Source organism: Ambystoma mexicanum, chromosome 11 (genome assembly GCF_040938575.1).
Source record: "Ambystoma mexicanum isolate Mex_15411 chromosome 11, UKY_AmexF1_1, whole genome shotgun sequence".
Taxonomy (NCBI): Eukaryota; Metazoa; Chordata; class Amphibia; order Caudata; family Ambystomatidae; genus Ambystoma; species Ambystoma mexicanum.
This window is the reverse complement of record NC_090934.1, coordinates 120739657-120760067: the sequence shown is the minus strand read 5'-3', so window position 1 is coordinate 120760067 and position 20411 is coordinate 120739657.

Sequence of the window (20411 nt, the reverse complement as noted above, 5' to 3'; positions counted from 1 at the left end):
CTCTATGATGGATGTTGGAGGTACTGTCCTTTCCGATCATGCGGGCTGTTGCATATTTGAATTTTGGGATAGGAAGATTACAGCGTGGGAGAATTGGTCGAATTAGTTGATTTTTTTTTTTACGAAATTGCCCGCAAATGTATGTGGGGGTGGGTAATCGTGATCATAAATATAGGGTGTGGTCAAGGAAAGACTGGAGGAGGTCTCCCCCCGCATAGATCTGCAGCCAAATCAAATTAGAGAAAACAAAAATTCGACGAAATGGTATTCAACAATGTCTTGTCCATGTAATCACCTGGAACCTTCCATCTTCTGGTCATGTGGCTGATGCCTTGTACAAAGACCACTGGTGACAGAATGGGAGTGCATCACAACTCCTCCCCTTCCCTGTGGTTGCTAGTGGTTACTGTACTAGTTAGATCCAGATCTCATTTGCCTCTGAAAGCTTTGCCAGATCCCATTATGCGCTAGTCTGGCTTTTTAGTGTTAGTTATTAGGTAGAACTGCAAGGGCTTCTTAAAAGCCCAAACTACTGGTGCAGAAGTGAAGAAAGGAGAGAGACGAGTTGTGAGAAAGGGTCCACCGCCTGCAGCTCTTGTTTCACTTTTCCCCACCCATTGGCTATTCCAAACCTTAACCTGACCCTCCCTGACAAGAACACGCCCCCCAGGAATTAACTTTAGCTAGCTCTCTGCTTTCTGAGCTCTCTTCTGAAAGGTAATGGCTTCATTGCTGCTATAAACCAGCTCCCAGTGTAATTAAAATGGCTTGACCAAATAAGCCTTCGGCGACTTGATTTATAAGCATTATGTGGGTCCTTGCAACTGCACCAAATTCCTGTTAAAACAAGTATTGGCAATTAGATAAGCATTTCCAGACACTGCGATAAGGTGCCCAGGTGCTAACACCGTTTGCCAGCTGTTCACATCTTATGGGCAGGTGGTACCAATATTACAGTGTCTGTAAAAGGCCTCTGCAAAAGCCAAAACCTTTGGCAAGGAATTCAACAAAGGTAGCAGGCGCCCCTCTCTCGGAAGAACAAGGCATGATAACCTGTTCAGTGGTTGTTAACCACATTGAAAGTTCGCAGCCATCTGCTTTTTGCTCACTGTACCTTTCACAGATGGGAAATATCCATTTGCATATCAGTCTTTGTCCCGCCCACATGGGCAGTCCAGCACCGAAATGCTATGGCAATGCCTCTCTGAACAAGAGTACCTACAGAAACCCCATACACGTGTTTCAGCCTTGTTGGGCATCATCAGTGAGGTGAAGCTGAGCCTCTCTAAGCACAGGGAGCAGGGAGTCCACGTCTGGTTGCCCCCAGGTAACCTAGGGTGACCAATCCCAAGTTCCTTCAAAAAATTCAACAAAGGTAGCAGGCGCCCCTCTCTCAGAAGAACAAGGCATGATAACCTGTTCAGTGGTTGTTAACCACATTGAGAGTTCGCAGCCATCTGCTTTTTGCTCACTGTACCTTTCACAGATGGGAAATAATCATTTGCATATCAGTCTTTGTCCCGCCCACATGGGCAGTCCAGCACCGAAATGCTATGGCAATTCCTCTCTGAACAAGAGTACCATCAGCAACCCCATACACGTGTTTCAGCCTTGTTGGGCATCATCAGTGAGGTGAAGCTGAGCCTCTCTAAGCACAGTGAGCAGGGAGTCACGTCTGGTTGCCCCCAGGTAACCTAGGGTGACGAACCCCAAGTTCCTTCAAAAAATTCAACAAAGGTAGCAGGCGCCCCTCTCTCGGAAGAACAAGGCATGATAACCTGTTCAGTGGAAAAGAAACGTAATTTGACCAGTGTAATATCTGTGTGGAAACATAGGGTTGTTTGTGTCATTCATGGTTACGAAATAATGGGGGGTTCCTTTGATATGGGAACATTATTTGTAAGTAAATTTCAACGTGTGTACTCGGAGAGTTCCCTGAAGTAGACAGTAGCTAATTAACTACTAGGGTTCTGTAAACCCTTTAGGAATTCTCCAATGGACTCACCCCATTCCCACTGCAGAAACCTCCTATAGGCTGTGATTATATCTGGTTGCCGGAATGTTCTGTGTGAGCGAGCAATGGTCAACTCGAAGTTGTCTAAGAGTTCTGCAAGTCAAATGAAATGTCGAAGTTCAATGTCAGCACAGTGCCCTGTGAAACTGTATTAAACATTGGGAGGAGCGCTCACTGCTGCAATCTGTGTGCGATCAGCAGGTCGCAGGTTCGAATCCTGGCAAGGCCAACTCAGCCTTTCATCCTTCAGAGGTCAGTATAGGAGCACCAACTTTGGTTGGGCGATACTGTGTGTTAATAAGTTCTATGTACAGCTCTCTGGAGAAAGTGCTTTATAAATAACACATCATTAATAGCAAAGAGTACATTACAAAAATGAGCAAGCGAGGCGACAGAACTCCTGCATCCCATATGTAAGTAGAGGTGTGAAGATAAGGTTAATTCGGGGGGAAGCCCCCGCAGGGACATTTGGAATTCTCAGGCAACCCTCTGATATGTGTAAAAAACACAAACACCCAGAAGAACTTTCTTTCCAAGTCTTACATAGACAGACATTGCATTTCCAAAGTGTCTGTGCAACTACAACGTGCCCCGAATGTTCGCATGCTTGTGCGTTTAAGCCACACATACAAGGCTGCAGATCAAAAGGCCCTTTCACATGACACATTCTCAATTCTGTGTCCAATCACGTGAGTAATTGAGACATGCAAATTAGATTAGAGTCTTTCCGACCAATAGGCCTCTCGTCTTGCTGCACTTCCTCGTGCATCCATGAATCAATGCCACAAGCATTCCCTCATGAGCCCGAGGCAGGGGCCTGACTATGGATAGTCATCCTTTGTTATATTAAATGACTGGCCAAGATGGACACTCGCATCAGAGGAATCCTGGCCCAGACTGCAAACCCAACCCCTCCAAGTTCTTCACGCTAATGAAAAACTCAAGTGCACGTCGGGTCTGGCAGCGCACGCGGTGCCCAGGAAAGCCTTGCAGTTCATGCTTCCCTCTCCCAGGCAGGCCCCGAGCATTCCTTAACGATATGCTGTCGCTCTCACGCTTTTAGGGTGAGTTGCAGGCGTCGTGTCGCCTTGCACGCAGACCTTGCCTCCTACCTGGTGGGTCAGGAAGTATATCAGAGCTGTCGCTCGCTCTTTCTGCCATCTGAGGCGAATTGGCGCCACTTTTTGCAGGTCATGTTACTGGGATGTATACAGCGCTTTGCTGCCGTGTGTATGGTCTCCATGCGCTACATTGAGAGGAATCATTTTCCCAAATCCTTTTTTTCGAGGTGGTACGACCTGCTTCAAGAGATGTAGTGAAAGGTCTCGGGAGGATAGCTCAGGGGCAACGTGCTCGCCTTGGAAACAAGACGACATGGAGCACCACAGTTTCGATCCCGGGTCCGTGCTTAGAAACCTCTGGATATTAAGCACGTTATAAATAACGTATCATATCATAGCATTGATTGCAGGGACATTTTGTCGCTCTTGACTAGGGGGGTACCCAATAGTACATTTAAGAATTCGTCAGAATACCAAATAGTTGGACAAGTATTCGGCTGGCGCCGAAGAGTTGTCTTATTAATAAATAATATTATGTAGGCGAGAAAAACTTCGTAAATTAAAAGCACACTTTAAAATATGTCCATTCTTTATTGCATTTCTTTTCGTTGTTGTCTATGGAAGTTGTTTGTGTAAACCATGAAAGGAATACATTATCAGAAAATAAACTGTTCATTAACAGCACGGTTTGTATTTTTGTGCATTCATAGGGGTCGCTTGTTGGGAAGGGCCCAAGTAACTAAGACTAGCCTAAGCTTATAGTAGGCATCCATGCAATCACTGTGAGAGGAGACTGGGATGTGTCTACTAGTAGTTTCAAATTGTTTTGGGGGATTGCCCATCTGTAGCCTTCTGGCTCCAGCGAGACACTGAAATGCAAAAGGACAAATTTCACCAATTAGCACACAAAAGGTAGCAGGCGCCCCTCTCTAGAAAGAACATGGCATGGTAACATGTTCTGTGTTTTTTTCCCATTTTGAGAGTCCGCAGGCATCGCTTTTTGCTCACTGACTTTTCCCAAAGGAGGAATACCCATTTGCACATCAGTCTTTGTCCCGCACACAAGAGCAGTCCAGCACTGAAATGCCAGGCAAACCTCTTTTGAACAAGAGTACCAACAGCAACCCCAGAAACGCGTTTCAGCCTTGTTGGCCCTCATCAGTGAGTGGAGCTGTTCCGCGCTGAGCACAGTGAGCAAGGGGTCCACGTCTGGGTTCCCCCAGGTAATTTAGGGCGACCAACCCCAAGTTCCTTGGAAAAATACAAAAAAGGTAGCAGGCACCCTTCGCTAGAAAGAACATGGCATGATAACCTGTTCAGTGGTTTTTTCCCACTTTGAGAGACCGCAGCTGTCGCTTTTTGCTCACTGTACTTTTCCCAAAGGAGGAATACCTATTTGTATATCAGTCTTTGTCCTGCCCACAAAGGCAGTCCAGCACCAGAATGCCAGGCAAACCTCCTTTGAACAACAGTACCAACAGCAACTCCAGGCATGTTTTTCAGGCTTGTTGGGCCTCATCAGTAAGGTGGAGCTGTGCCTCTCTGAGAACAATGAGCAAGGGGTCCACGTGTGGGTTCCCCCAAGTAACTGAGGGTGACCGACCTTAAGTTCCTTGCATAAATACAAAAATGGTAGCAGGCGCCCTTCTCTAGAAAGAACATGGCATGATAACCTGTTCAGTGTTTTTTTCCCACTTTTTAGAGTCTGCAGCCATCACTTTTTGCTCACTGTACTTTTTCCAAAGGAGGAATATCCATTTGCATATCAGTCTTTGTCCTGCCCACAAGAGCAGTCCAGCACCAGAATGCCAGGCAAACCTCCTTTGAACAAGAGTACCAACAGCAACTCCAGGCATGTGTTTCATCCTTGTTGGGCCTCATCAGTGAGGTGGAGCTGGGATCTTTGCAACAGCTGTTTTAGTCCACTTAATTATGTTATTTGGATTGGGAATTGTTGAGAGTGGACACTGTAACTTTCAGAATCCAATATTGACCTTCGGAACTATTGTTCGAGCTCCAGGGGTTTAAACTGCAAAATAAAGCAGAGACCAGAGATACATTCTGAATATTGAGAGTTTTGCTTCTGCTCACCCCTCCCTAGCAATACACGAGATAATAGCCTGTCTGTCCAACACATGAAGGACAGAGACTTTGTTTGTCCAGAACCTCTGCTCTGCCTGTACTCAATCAAAAAGATGACAGGAGCACTTGTTTCATGATAAACATGACATGTCTGAAGGATTCCAGGCTGCAGTCAAAGTAGTACTTAATTTATTTTGCAAGGGAAACTATACGGCTTCAATTGATAATTAAGTATTCGGCTGAAGCCAAATATATCATTTTCAGCCGTAATTCGTCTGAATACTTACTCAAAGCCGAATTTCGATACACCCCTTTGGTTGGCCCTCAGCCAGACTGGATGACGTGCCCAGGACTGTTCGACCCGATAATTTCCTGCACTTTTTGCTGTGTTTTGGTGCCTCAGTTTTCTAAGGTGGGACACCAGCCCACGTTAAACAAATGATATGTACTATACCGGATGCTACCATTCCATCTATGAAAGGTCGCGAGCCGTTATCCTAGGTAGGGGCTAGGTCAGTACTGGGTGTAGTATCAAAACTGGCAATGTCTTTCAGGGCTGGTACAAGGATCCCGCCTCCATGGGTGCCAATGTTTGATATTCAATACAGGGGCTGAAATTAACACCCCACGTGAAGTGAGGGAGCTGTGCCCATCCCCAGGTCGAAGCAACTTATTTTATGGCACATTTTGCATTTAGAAATAAAATCTATAGGATTTACATGCAGGTCTAAACATATAACATTTCAACAACAGGCACCTAACCTGCTGAGCTGCCTTTCCTTAGCACTCTATTTTTGGATCTCCACCTTCCCCCTACATCCTCTGTGCCTTCCAAACAGCTTTGGCCTGTCCACCGTGCTCCTTTCCTCTCCACTCTGCAATTAAGGCTCAGGCAGTCCATTGATGAGGCACCCCTGCTATTTTGAAGTAAGCAGCACTTGCTAATTTTGCAAATTGTATTCTAACACTTCACTAAGCCTCAGCCCAGCAGGAGGACAGCCAAAAGCCATGTCACCAAGTCATTTAAATGCGCACTAACTCATTCCTTTTTTTTCATTTTTGGTCGACCCCTTAAAATACACGCAGACTGTCCATGGGGTAAAATGACAGCCCTGCCCTCGTGTTTCAAGGGGTACGAGAGCAAGTGCCTCCTCTGACCCCATGTACTCTGTGCCTCTGCCTGCCTCCTCTCAGCCACCTATTACTCTCACACTGGCACGGGTGAAGCTTATTTTGGGGGGAAATGCTCTTTAGAGTTGCTTCAAGAACTACAGGTTCTCTAAAAGTTCCAGGAAATTGAGATGGCTCTGCGACATATGAAAGGTCATCAGATCTTCTCCAGATACTTTATGATACTCTAGAAGTGCATACATTATCTCAGATGAAATGTTAGTTTACTTCAGATATAAAATACAATCCAAAAACGTTTACATGAAATCTAACAGAAAAATAATACAATAAAATAAGAGCCATCAAAAGAATAGAATATCCCATATCATATCATATCATATCATATCATATCATATCATATCATATCATATATTATGCAACTAAAGAATGCACTAGACAGGATTAGGCAATCCTGCTGTTATACACATTATTACAATGATGCCTTGATTACTACCACAATGCAATTAAAAGGCACAATTAGGAAACCACAACATCAAAACAACAAATATATCCCACCAGACAGACGACCAGAACCAACAGGCATCAGCCTAAATGACCGGTAGCATATTGGATGACTTCTGCCATTGGCCTCAGAAATTCACGGAATTGATCCCTTTCACCTTACCAATTTGCCTTGATAAAGACCCTCCGGGGTTGAAACACGAGTCGGCTGACCTTCTCTTTGCAGGCAAAGTGCCTAGACTATGTTTCAATGTAAATAAAAACACACTTGTAAAAAACACAGCTTAAAAGACGTGAAGATCATTTTATCTCAAAGGGTCCTAATACTCTTCTTGCAAGGTAACCAGGATGTCTCGATAAACAAATATATCCAACACATTTAAAGATATGAATTCATTCACAAGGTAGAGTTGCCCAAATAAAAGTGCTTTTTTATACAAGAATATAGTGGCATGGCAACAGAACTCTCTGGTATAGAATATATGTTTTTGCCATTCCTAGGAAATCTGAAGTTGCCCCGTCCCCTTAGTATGGGAACTGAATAACAGGGGTACCATCATACAAACACGCTGGCAGCTTCATAGAGCTTCTATCTTGAGTCCAATATTTGGTCACAGAAGCTAGTGGGAGGTGGTTATCCCTAAAATTAAATCATACACACTGCTTAGGTGGATTAACAAACCAACTCAGATAATTTTAGTAATATAACCCAGATCAAACTGGGGACAGTGACATACTGAGCTCTTATCTTGTTGAATAATCAGCCTCTCTTCATTCTTCAACTCAAGATATTGGGAACCTAACAGCTTTACATCTACTGAGACTGTAGTGGTTGGCATTGCAGATACCTGAGAAAGACCTAAAAGAACAAACCTCTTTTGAAGATATTGCAACCATGACCTGCAAAATCCAACATCTGAGGCCCCCGAAAGCTTGTCGGAGCCAGTGAGTAAGATGAACTTTCCTGTTCCACCAGAGCCTTTCCTGAGTTTGAAGGGTATAGGATGGATGAAATCAGTGAGGTAGTCAAGACCTGATTCAAAACGCATTAACTATGTAAGAGCGCCCTGTGTGGGAGAAGTAGGAAATTATTGAATTTAATTGGAAATAGAGCAGCAGATACATGTCCCTATATTTCGGCACCATGATTTATCACGGTAGATGCTAAGAACTGCATCAAAAGTAAGACCCAGCCATATTTAACCAGGACGGCATTCACCTGTGCCACTATGGCAGCCACGCTAATAATGTGTTCGTTTAATCCCTAAACAGTAAAAGTATTGTAGTGTGCAACTAGTATCGAGGGACTTTTTCTGCTGCGGCGACCCACACACATTAGATTTGATTTGATTGTTTTTAAGCAAAGATCACAAGCAGTCATGAATACAGCGCAACCATTCACTAGATCTTGCATAACTCTTGACATGCAGACTATCAAAACCACCCCATCTGCATCTGCCAATACACTCATATTCCTGCCAGCTATTTTAGGTGCATACGTGGCCAATTTATTTAGCTCACTTGGAAGGCAGTTGACATAGAGATTAAACAATTATGTGCAGTAAAAAAAAAGTAAGCAATTCCTTATCACCACCAAATATAATACGTGACAAGATACATAGGGCCTCATTACACGGTAGGCGGTAAGGGATTACCGGCACCGGTAAGGGCACCAGTGCCGGTAATCCCTTACCGCCCTACTACAAGGTCCCTTAGCGGGTCCCTTCCTTAACGCTTGGTTTTACCAGGTGTTAAAGATGGGACCCACCAAGGGACTTCAGAGCTAATAACGGTACCGCAAATTGCGGTACCGTTATTAGCTCCATCCCCATTCCCATTGAGCCCTATGGGGGCTCGAATGGGAATGGGAAATGGTTCCTGGAATGGGGACTTACCCGTCCTCCAAGGTCGGAATGACCCGGTAAATCGCCAAGAGTATGTTTGTCAAGTATGAACCTGAGTTTTAGGGACTGCTTCATAGTTCCTAATCCTATTCGGATATCGCTTTTCCGAGAGGATATTATTTATTCTAGCCCAGTCAAGAACTCTGTTATGGATTTATTTGCTGAACCATTTTGCAGAGGAGTCAATTAGGCATATTTGAAGATAACAACCTGGGTAAAGTCTATCTTCCTTTCTGAAAAAAGCACAATAATTGGCTCCCCTCGGCTAGCTGCAGAGAAACGGCTTCCCCCAATTGCATTAAAGATTCATTCTGGTGCAAATTGGAGAAAATGGGCTGTCCCGGCAATTTGCTGAATATTATTAAACTCTTGCATGATGACACCAGGGTTCAGGTCAGACTGAGTAGCGAAAGGCTGTTATCAGTGCCTGTTTCAACCAACAAAGGAGCCAAGCAGGGTTGCGTGTCGGCTCCTTTGTTGTTTAACTTGTACCTTTCTGACCTTCCTGCATGACTGCGTGCTGGGGCTAATTGTTTTGTTTAGTTTAGTTTAGTTTAGTTTAGTTTAGTTTATTTGCTTATATAGCGTGCCTAACCCGGATGTATCAGGGCGTTTTAGTTCTCCTAGGACTGGCCATGAACACATAACATGACTGTCCTACGCGGAGGATTTAGTCCTTTCGATCACACATACATGAGAATGTCAGGAACTGTACACGAACTTTGGCTGCTTTCGGATGAAAACAACTTGGTGATAAATATGGAAAAGACTAAGGCTATGCAGTTTCGAACAAGTTTTATAGGAGGTCAGTTCGAGAGGGAATTATTGAAAGTGTTGACAGCTATCCTTATTTAGCGATTGAGATGAGTAAGTCAACTGATTATACGGATATGATTGCAGCTAACAGTAAGAAGGCGAGTCAGCTTTGTACACTCTTTCATAATTTCGCAAGGGAAACCGCTGGCTACAGTCTTGAAGGCATCCTGGATCTTTACAAGCAACGTTGTTGCCCAGTTGTACTCTATGTTATTGACGCACTGATGATACTAAGAGATGTATACTCTCTCAATAAACGAGTGGGACGTTTTTGCCGTAAAATCCTCCATCAGTTCCAATGACATTTCTGTTAGGAAAGATTTCCATTTATGTGTATTTTTCCCTCAAGTTGTGTACCCCCTAATTTTTCTGCTGCTGTTTAACACCATAATCTGACTTTGCCAGGCGTGCCCAGCCTTCTGCTTCACTCCTCTGGCCTTTTGCTCACTTTTAATGGGGAAACGGACATGTCCTTAAGACAGACAGTACTGGGAGACTTTGTTTCCCTTTGTCCTTTCCAATGTTGCAATTTTTCTGTAACATATAACACGTGTGTAATGTACCTTCCAGTAGAGTACACTTGGGTCTCTTAATCATTTCCAAAGGCCCTAGATACTCTTGAAGGATTTTTTAGGAGATGTGCAGATGTGTCATGGACAGGGCTGGTGGCAGCATATCTTTTTCATGTATTTTTAACCCGTTCCTGCCAGGTAAACCACAATTGCCGCGTTAAGCACAAATAGATTGCCTTGCTCGAAAATGGCCATGCCACGAGGTTCTTGGTCCTGTCCTTTGGCCTTCTTGCCCCTTCCCCTTCCCCAGGTTGAGCAGACCCGGGTTAGTCCTTATTTGGGGCATGCATTTTCCCACAAAATGCCAAGCTTTAGCAGGCCTCTGCATGCCTTGTGTGTGTGCCTCCAGGATGTGGGCTACAGTGTCTGTCCGCAATACACATCCTGGGTGCCAGAGAATCTGTAGTGCTGTGAATGCCTGGGACCACTGTGGTCTGTGATTGGTCCACATATGGTATGCCTGTATTTGAGCAGATCTACCATTGGGCCCTCTTCATTTTGGCGCGAAGGAGATACTGGATATGAGAAGCCCCCTAACACCCATACCGTGTCGGTCTCTGGAGTTCTCACTGAACGAAGGATAGGATCCAAGTATCCTGAAGCTAAGAAGCACCCTGAGCCCGCTGTCATCCCGTGGTACGCTTCTGCATCTGGTCGTCCTAGAAGGTCTGCGAAGACGCTTCGACCCATTGGAATAGTGGGACTAACTACCCTGCAAGTAAGCCTTTCGGAAGTGTCCCTGGGCCAACCAGTGGGCTGACAGCTTACGCAGGATCTTTGCTCTGACTCTGCTGCTGTTTCGAGGAGGTCCTTCAAACTTGGTATATCGTTAGCTCTGTGTTCACGGCACCCTCAAACTGAATTTCGTACACTTGACCTTCCCAGGTCTGAAGTGAGACGACTGCGCCCGAACCAGAGCATACGCGGTTACCATGTCGCCCATCCGTGGTGACGACCTTTGCAGTTGCACTGCATTTCTGCCCCTGAAGCCTGCTGCAGTGAAAATGGCCTGATCCATCCACCAGGAGCAGAGAAATCACCACTGTCCATTTGGGAATCATCGCTGTATCTTCGTCAATGAAAGCCGCAGAGCCTCCAAATTGCTGCACTTGAATCTGCAACCAAAGTGGACTCGACTGCCGAAGATTGGTCCGCAGGGCGCCGGGGGTCAGTGAGTAATCGCAACCCTAGCCAGTGGCCTCTAGCACCTCCATCCATTTTTACACGGGCCCTTCTCCTTACCACTGCTAGTGCGAACTAGCAAACTATTAGCAACTCTTGGAATTGACTCTGCCCTCTAGTGGAGACCCTCGTTGAATAGTGGGAATCTACTCTTCCCCGCCTCACCCACCTTCCTGATTTGCTACAGACCCTTGAAGAGATCCCGTTTTGCCCATTTGAACTACTGCGTGCGCTTGCATTGCATGTACATTTAAACATTAGGCTCCACTCTTCTTAGGGATTGGACTGCCTCTTAGGAGTGTGTTGGAGGCAGAAGGGACTAAAGACTATTTGCACTGCCTGTTTCCTTCCCCTTTTAGGTTGTGGACCCATTTCGTGCATTAACCCTTTAGACCCCATTGGTCTTTTATATATTTATTTAGATAGGATTGTGTTGGTTTAATATGTATTACTGTGATTTGATGTGTGTGTTGAAACTCAAAGGCCTTGAAATAAATGTATATGTATTTTTAATATATCTACACCTGACTGGGAGTGATTTATAAGTGTCCTTGCTTTGTGTGCTCATTGAGGTCTTTCAGTCACCCTCACCCCTCCTGAGACTTAGTCTTGAGCGCCGCCCTAGCTACCTTGATTGGTCTGGCTTGTCCAGATGGTTACCCTGTTCCAAGAAACTAGGCTGGCCTTCTGAACACCTGCCCACCAGGTCAGAGTTTAAAAAATCCATCTTAACAATTTCTTAGACTGGGGATTGGGCTTATATCCCTTCGTGGTCAGGCACTAAAAAGACAAGGACAACTCTATATTAAGGCTATGTTGTCCCCCAAATGTCCCTTGTTAATCAGACTTTAAACTTGGAAGAATTGATAAAGAACAGTTTGGGCTGATTGGTTGAGAATCCAGGACCAATTGTACGGAAAATGATCATTCACATAAGCAAAGGTTTAATAAGAAGCTAGACCTAGGTGATTGGATCCTTAACCATGCTCATCTTGTTAAATGAAAAACATATCAGGAAGTTTCTTTCATAATGCATAAATATAAGTGCCTCCAATATTGTTTGTTTGAAACAGTGTTGAAATCCTGCAGGAAGAAGGCTGATTTTATGTTGCGTATAAATCAGTTTCATGTACTTCCAGTGCGGGGCCCTCAGTTAAAGATCCCACCTGAAAAAAGATCCTGCTGGACATGCACGCTGAAACATGTTTTAGAAACGACCAAACGGAATATCATATGATTAAGAGTGAGGATTTCTGGAACCATTAACTTATTTCAGGCACCCCTTCATTGCACGTATTTGGCAACATGTTTCTAAATTGTTAAACATATACATTTCAAAAACAAACATTGTTTGGTGTTTCTCTCAAAGGAATTGTTTGCAAATTGTGCCAATTTCCTGGACTAGGTCATCGCTGGATTTTATGTTTTTTTATGTCATTCAGAGTTTAACATAAATTATCTATTTTCCAATGACTTTTGAATGTTTTGTGGAATGTCTTGTAATTTGTATTTGTGAAAGGTCCTTATGAACTCATCACAATTATAATAGCAAAATAAAAATAAAATTAAAGATTCAAGCATATACCGGCACCCAGACTGAATAGCTCTATTTAAATATATCCAATAAAATCATGTCAGGTCCTGGCGTGTCCCCATTTGCTAGTGAAAAAGGAGAACTGCCTGAACCTCGCTACATGTAAATAAATAAATAAACGTTCATTCTGTTCCGGCCCATTTGTTGACTATAAGGCATTGGAACCGAAGGTAGAGTTCTACATCACCTAAAACTATAAAGCATGGTCAAATGTTTCACCCAGGGTGATGGAGATGGGCACTTCCAATCATATATGTGTTGTGTCCGAACCCTGCATGATATAATTTTTCCAAATGAATTCTTATTTGGACTGTGTGCTGCATATTCTTGATTTAACCAGTCCTCTCAGCCCCCCCAGGCTTTTTAGCTGCAATAATAGCTCTTTGAAAGTTGATCTTTCCATGGCAGAACCTGTCCTAACTGTGGGTTTCTAAAAGTAGCTGCTTTAGAAATCTACATTCCTTTATATGGGTATCTGGACTTTGCATCTAATGCCATTACATCGAATGCATTTCCATCGAGGGATTTGCATTGAAAAAATATGCCTCGAATGCATGTTATTTGGGGGTATAGGGTTAATCTTTATCGTGGTGGGTTTTAAAAGGTTAAAAACGGGGGGTTAGGAGGACCCCTTCTCCCAAACAAATGCATTCGATGCATATTTTTTTGATGTAAAAAATTAGATGGAAATGTCATTAGATGGAGAAAAAAAATGTGATGCAAAGTCCATAAACCCTTTATATGCTATCTAGAGAAGTATTTATGCTCAGTACACATTTTGCGCTTATATATAAGAAGAACCCTACTCCCGATCGGGAGGATAGCTCAGGGGCAATGTGCTCGCTTTGGAAGCAAGGTGACACAGAGCGCTTAGAAACCTCTGGGTGTTAAGTGCGTTATAAATAACCTATCATCATGATAATATTATCAAAAGCATACAAAGTACAGTATTTGGACGATGAACTAGAAGAAAGACAAAGGTCCGGCAAAGCAGCGGTGATAATCCTCTTTGAAAATCAGTTTCTTATCAATGTAAACCTATTTCAGAGGCATCAAAGTAGGACATGCGGCCCCTTTGACATTTATCTGAGATCCTGCTGGAAACCGAATAGTCATAATTAGCAGGACATGATCACTTTCTGGCGCAAGATAAAAAAAAACATTATTTTAAAAATGCCAGGCATTCCCACATACTAGAAATTAATCACTGATCTGTACCTGCTAGTCTAAAATGTGTTATCCGAGGAACACCCCCAAATAATGGACCAAAATCCTTATTCAGTTAAATAAGGTAGAAATAATTTGCCTGGCTAACACACAGATGGATCGTTCAGCACAGGGAAGAGAATGTTAAAAGCCAGTAAGCTTGCGGTTGGATCTAGTGGACCAAGTGTAATTGACCCCTGGAGAGCATGGGTCTGCAGCAATGCTGGAACCAGCATTGGATGTCAATGGGCTGGTAGAAGTAGAGGAGCCGTTTATTCCTGTTCCTGTGATGCCAGAAGGAGCCTTGTGTGCAAGATCTGTTGCCCATCAGGATGGCTCCCTCACTCAGTCAACTGTAGGCGGAGGTGCCCCAGCCTTAGAGAGGGAAACAGAGACAGACAATGCACATGGTTACTTGCATTTACAACTCCTAAGATTGGAGGTCTCTGTAAAAGAACTGACTCACTCAGTGATCTACCTACTAGCGAAGAGGATGCAGAATTAAATCCTGCTGGAAAAAAGCATTGATCTCTTAAAAGATCTGTGCCGGCAGAAGCACACTGGGCTAGCGCCTTCTGAAATAACAAGGGGAAATCAGGATAGGGCACAGGCTGCGGTCAGTGGATCACCTAGTTGCCCCAGTTCTCTAACTGCGGTGGGATTGAAACTTTTGGGGCAAGGGATTAGGTGCCCTTCACGTTCCAGCCAGGAGGTACGTGTGCAAACTGACGACCTGTTTCCTCTTGCTAAGGACATACTAAAAAATACCCCTGCAGACGCGACAGTCCCTCCACCCTGTGCACACCCATTACTGGCATGCTCTAGTTTGTCTGGCCAGGTGGTTCTAGGTCAAAGTTTCGAATGCAAAGGATCGAATGACCAAAGGGTCGAATCAAAAGGACCGAAAAGCAAGGGGTCAACATTTTTATTTTTATTATTATTTATTTTTGGGGGGTCCCCCCCAAAGCCTCTTTTTTGTGGTAAAACCCACTTTTTTTCCCAAAACGGAAACCCCCAAAGAGAAATATTCAAAAACAAAAAATTCGACCCTTTTGTTTTAGGTCAAATTGACTCTCACCTTTGGCATTCAATCCTTTTGAATTCAGTACTTTAACAGGACACCTCGCCAGGTCACTGAGGTTATAACTCTAAAACCCAACCTGCCCTTCTCTCCTCAAAAACAAAACCCAGAGAGACCTGCTGAAGTAGACCCTATGGCTGGCTGGAGACTAAACAATACTTTTAAGGGTTGCTTCCATGGTAATAAGAATGCTTAACAAGCTGGGGATCGTGGGCGATGCCCACAAAATGTTCCCCCTAATGTGCATTCTTGCCGTTTGTATGTATTGAGGGACTGTAGTATCTGAGTTATCTTTGCTGCTTCGATAATTTGGAATTTATTGTGGTCCAAGCGGGAGCTGCTCTCCGATGTGGGAATCGAGATGTATCTGTATAGTGGGGCCCTACAGTGTCATCTGCATCATCACTGGTATCTTCCTTCAACCGTCGAGCATCTGAAGAATGGCCGTATCCCGGGAAACGAAGAAAACCCTCCAAGCCAGAGTTATCAGCACAAAGATCCGGTTTATACATCCATAAGCCATGTTTAATAGTTGGTTCACGTGTAGTGAGTGCTCTTGGGTCCAGTGTTCTAATTGCATCCTGGAACGTCCACGGCTTGGAAAGACAACTACGTGACCCAGACTTGTGCTGTTTTTGTCCAGCTTTGACATTATATTACCTCAAGAAACATGGGCAACTATCTCCATGGCGGTAGATGTGTTTGTCACCTTTTTTTATAATGTTAAAAAAATGAGTTATATTTAAAGGGTGTCTTGCGCCTGCCTTTATATCTGATGACGCTTTAGCTTTATTCGATAACCTAATGGCGACGGCAAGGTCTGTCTTAAAGAGGAGATTTCAGTATAGAACTCAGAGGGTCAGTTGTTGGTATATGAAAGAATGTAGGATGCTGAAGGGCATTCTGAATAGAGCAGTAAAAAGGTGCCCTAGAGATGTATCTGTAATTAGAATGGCTAGGCTAAATTAAAAGAAGAGGATGAAGCGTAAAATGTGGAGTGAACGGCAGGACCCTGTACGTAGTAAGAATAATACAATGTTCTGGAAGATAGTAGCAAGTGGCTTAGATACCAAACAAAAGCTAATGGGAAAGCACTTGAGAGTGATATGGTACGGCTGGATATCTTAACGTTAAATCTAACAATCCGGATTCCAGTATTTATAAAGTTGTTTACTGCATTTAACAGAAACCATCTCTTTCCCCCAAGTTGAAAGGAGGCTTTTATTGAACAATACTTCAAGAAGGGCAACAGGGCAAACCCTTGTTGCTATCGCCCTGTCTCTCTGATTCCTCAGCAGAATAGTACCAGAGACTAATCTATAACAGATTAAATGAGTGGGTTTAATCCACTGGAATCTGGGCTGAGGAGTAGTTTGCCTTTCACTGGGAGTTGGGACTATTGAACAGATACTGAATCCGCTGCAGATTTTGGACAAATATTTGTTAGATTATGGTACTCTGTTATATTTGGGTTTTATGGACCTTAGCTCAGCTTCCGACAATGTTAATCGGGGAAAACTATCGAAAATATTGTCGGGTATAAGCCTTCACAAGCCCCTTCTTGCCATCTTGGTGTCCCTTCATGAAAATCAGACTGCTGCGGTCCTTATATCTTGTACCATTGAGCTGTTGGGGGCTTTTAAATCTACACTAGGTTTCAGACAGGATTGTGTCCTGGCACCTCTGTAGTTCAACCTATATATTAATTCTTTATTTAGTGATCTACGTGCCTTAGCATCACATATGCCAAGATGCGCAGGCAGATATATCCGTGCCTTACGCTATGCAGACGACGTTGTACTACTCATCCGAACAACTTAAGCACTGAAAATGTTGGTTTCTGGTTTTGTTGATTTTATGGAAGCCCGTGATCTAAGACTTAATGCTGCAAAATCAAAGGCGATGTGTGTGGATCGTCACAAGTGCAGATCACCAAAATATTTACAGCTACTGGTAGTCTGGAATGGGTGAGAGAATTCTTTTAATATGCGGAGTACACTATTTAAAAAAACATGGATTTGGGCTCTCAGGTGGCTAATTGTGACCCAAAATGTGCTCAAGTGAATTAGGAAGTTCTGCTATTTAGTAAGAACTTGGGCGGGTGCTCTTTGAAGACTATGCACCCCTTGTAAAATGCTAAAGCTGTGCCAACTGCTAGTTATGGGGCTGAAGTGTAGGGCCACTCTCTTATAACCGCAACACAACAAAAAGAGAACCATATCCTGCGTTGTTTGTTAGAATGAACAGATGGGGCTCCTACATATCTGTTGCACTTGGAAGCCGGTTGGGGCTGCGTACTGATACCTTAAGCTTGAAACCATTGATACTGTCGCAAAGACTGAGGCATACTAGTGAACGTGATTATCGTCTCTCATATTGTATCATAAAGGATCTACTGGCATCAAAGTTAGTTGGCCGCAGCCCATGGCTGCAAATTATAAAGCAGGTTCTGTCCTCGATGGGATTTAGTAACTCACTTATTAGGCCCTTTGAGGAAAGAGCTATTGCTAAACCAAAACTCACGACTGCTTTTTTTCAGGAAAAATAACTAACTCTGCAAAGCTGTGAGCTTGAAAAGCTTATATTTCCTGGGGCAGATGAGTCTGGATATTTATACCATCTGGATTTCCAACCCACAAAAGAGGGGTATATGATTTAATTTCAGAGAAAACCACTTACCACTAGCCTCTGGAGTGGCTAATTGGTCAAGCAGGAAGAAACACACCATAACCCCTTTCTGTGACTGTAATAGCACCACAGTGGAAGATTTAATTCATTTTGTATTCTTTCGTCCTAGTTTAAAGATACCAGAACACATGTCCTTCGACCTATTTTTATATGGTATAATGTCCGTACATTAGGCTAGGCCAAGATGTTGGTGTTCACCCTTCCATGTAAGAGTGTGGGCAATGCTATTTATGATTTTATTGAAAATGTTTTATACTTGAGAAAATCAAATGCTTAAAGAAATCATATTTGATCAGATGTTTAATATTTTTGTATTTGTGTATATTTATTGTTTACTTTTGTGAAATGAACATTTCGAAATGAAGTTTGTTTGATTGATTGAAGCAAGATCTTCTTCCAGACTTGGTGTACCCACCCTAGAAAGAGTGCCCCAGTCTAAGATTAATGTCACCACCGGTAAAAAAAAAAAAGAAAAGCTTTCGGCCAGCAGTCAAAAACATGTGTAAGAATATTTACACAACATACAATGAGAGGGCCCATTCCTTAACCATACAATGTACTAAAACTAGACTACCACCTGTGACATAATGTATAGAAATGGCCACCAGCATATCAATAGATGATTCAAGATTAATGCAGTTGACAAATCTCTCAATAATTTAAATGACCAGGCCCCCTTTGTTTCTTCCACTATTGCTTATTTGTTGTAGGTATTCACAACCACCTACGGGGATTCGGGAAGGTGCCAGAGCCTCCTGGAGCACTATTACAACAAACCTGGACAAGAAGACAGCACATTTCGGGATCCACAGCTGTCTATTTAGACTGGCAACGTATCAAGAGATTATGGAACGAGTATCCCCAGAAAATTAGACAAACTTAAGCCCCCACTGAAATAATAATTTGTCTTTTATATAGAGCTTTATTCTGAAGCACTTTACATAGGACATATTTACATACATTATTATTATTACCCAATGGAAATTGGGGATTATGATACCCTCACTTATGCACAGAAAGTAGCCTAAACAGAATGTTTACATTGAGGTCGCCCATCTAGATCCCTCTCCAGGGCTCTTGGTTCCAAGCCCATGATATTAGCTGCAGTTAAGTAGCCCGAGGGCTTACAAATAACACAAGAACTCTCTGCACAAATAATTTCCCAATTTATTTAGACTACATGCTGTTTTTGGCAAACACCAATTCTGAGCGAAATGAGATTGTTTTTCTCCCTTGGCAAGAAATTGTCAGATCTAGCATCAGAAAAGTCTTTGCGCTTATTCCAAAACAACATCTGTATGCTTGAATCATCAAAGGCAAACATTATGCTACAACTTCCGCAATATTAGAGTCTTAAAAAATGCATAGTGGTAACACTTTACTGAGAATAGCCACGATTTCTAGATGATCAGATAACACTGTGGGGAGAGCCCTTCTCTAAGAGTTCTTATTACTGTGAAAGCAACCCTTAAAAGTACATTTCAAGTTAGGTTCCTCCAACCTTCCCGTGGATCTTGATGGAAAGACTTTTGAACCACAACTAGATGAGGAAATGTTTTCTGGCGTGGTTGACACTACAGTCGGTGTAAAATAGTAGACTCAGACGGCCTCATTACGAGTCCGGCGGTAGATGAGGAAATGTTTTCTGGAGTGGTTCTCACTACAGTCAGTGTAATATAGTAGACTCAGACGGCCTCATTATGCCAGACTCATGCATTTTTCCGGCGCCTGGCTCCACGGAAACACCAGTTGATTATGACCCCGGTGTTCCTGGAAGTCAGGCGGCGAAAACATTTAAATCCCCATTCCCATTTGAGTCCCACAGGACTCAATGGGTAATGGGGATAACAGAAGCACCGGCACTGTTAATGACGGTACTGATGCTTCCCGGAAAGTTCGCGGGTGGGTGCCATCTCGCCCACCAGGTCATGCCTGGTGGGCGGGACGGCAGCCGCCATCAGACCCCGAGTGCGACACTGGAAATCTCATTATTTCCTGTAGGTATTAACCTTAGGGTATTGCTGCATATATGAACTCTCCTGAGGATTTGAAGCAGCAGTTTGATGGAGTCCATCATCCTTGCCCTCATGTGAGAGAGCTGCTCCTCAATGCAATGTGAATCTGGTTCCACACTCTCTAATGCAAAAGCTTTTTGGGCTTATTGTTTCTTTTTATCTGGAGCTTTTTCCTAGACGTCTGCCTTTATTTTTGCAATAACACCCACCAGACAAAATAAAAACTACATAACCTTTATTCAAATTAGCAGTATATAGCATTCCATAGGGACCTCTTCCATACCTTGCATACTGTCTACCTTCCATCTCAATCCAGAAATTGTCCTTCAATGATTCCATCCTAGAACACATGCTTCCACGGCTGAGGAATCATTGCATGACCTGGATGTTTCAAGGGCATTAACACTCTCCCTTGTGTGAACTAAACCAATCAGGACTACATTGTCAAGGAGTTCCCCCCTTCTCACCTGGGTCCAGTGTTTGCCGGTGTCTTCGATCGCTGTCTTCTTGCGAACGCTCCTGGTCTTGAACAGCGCTGCTCGAGTCTCATCTGGTTCCAGGTTG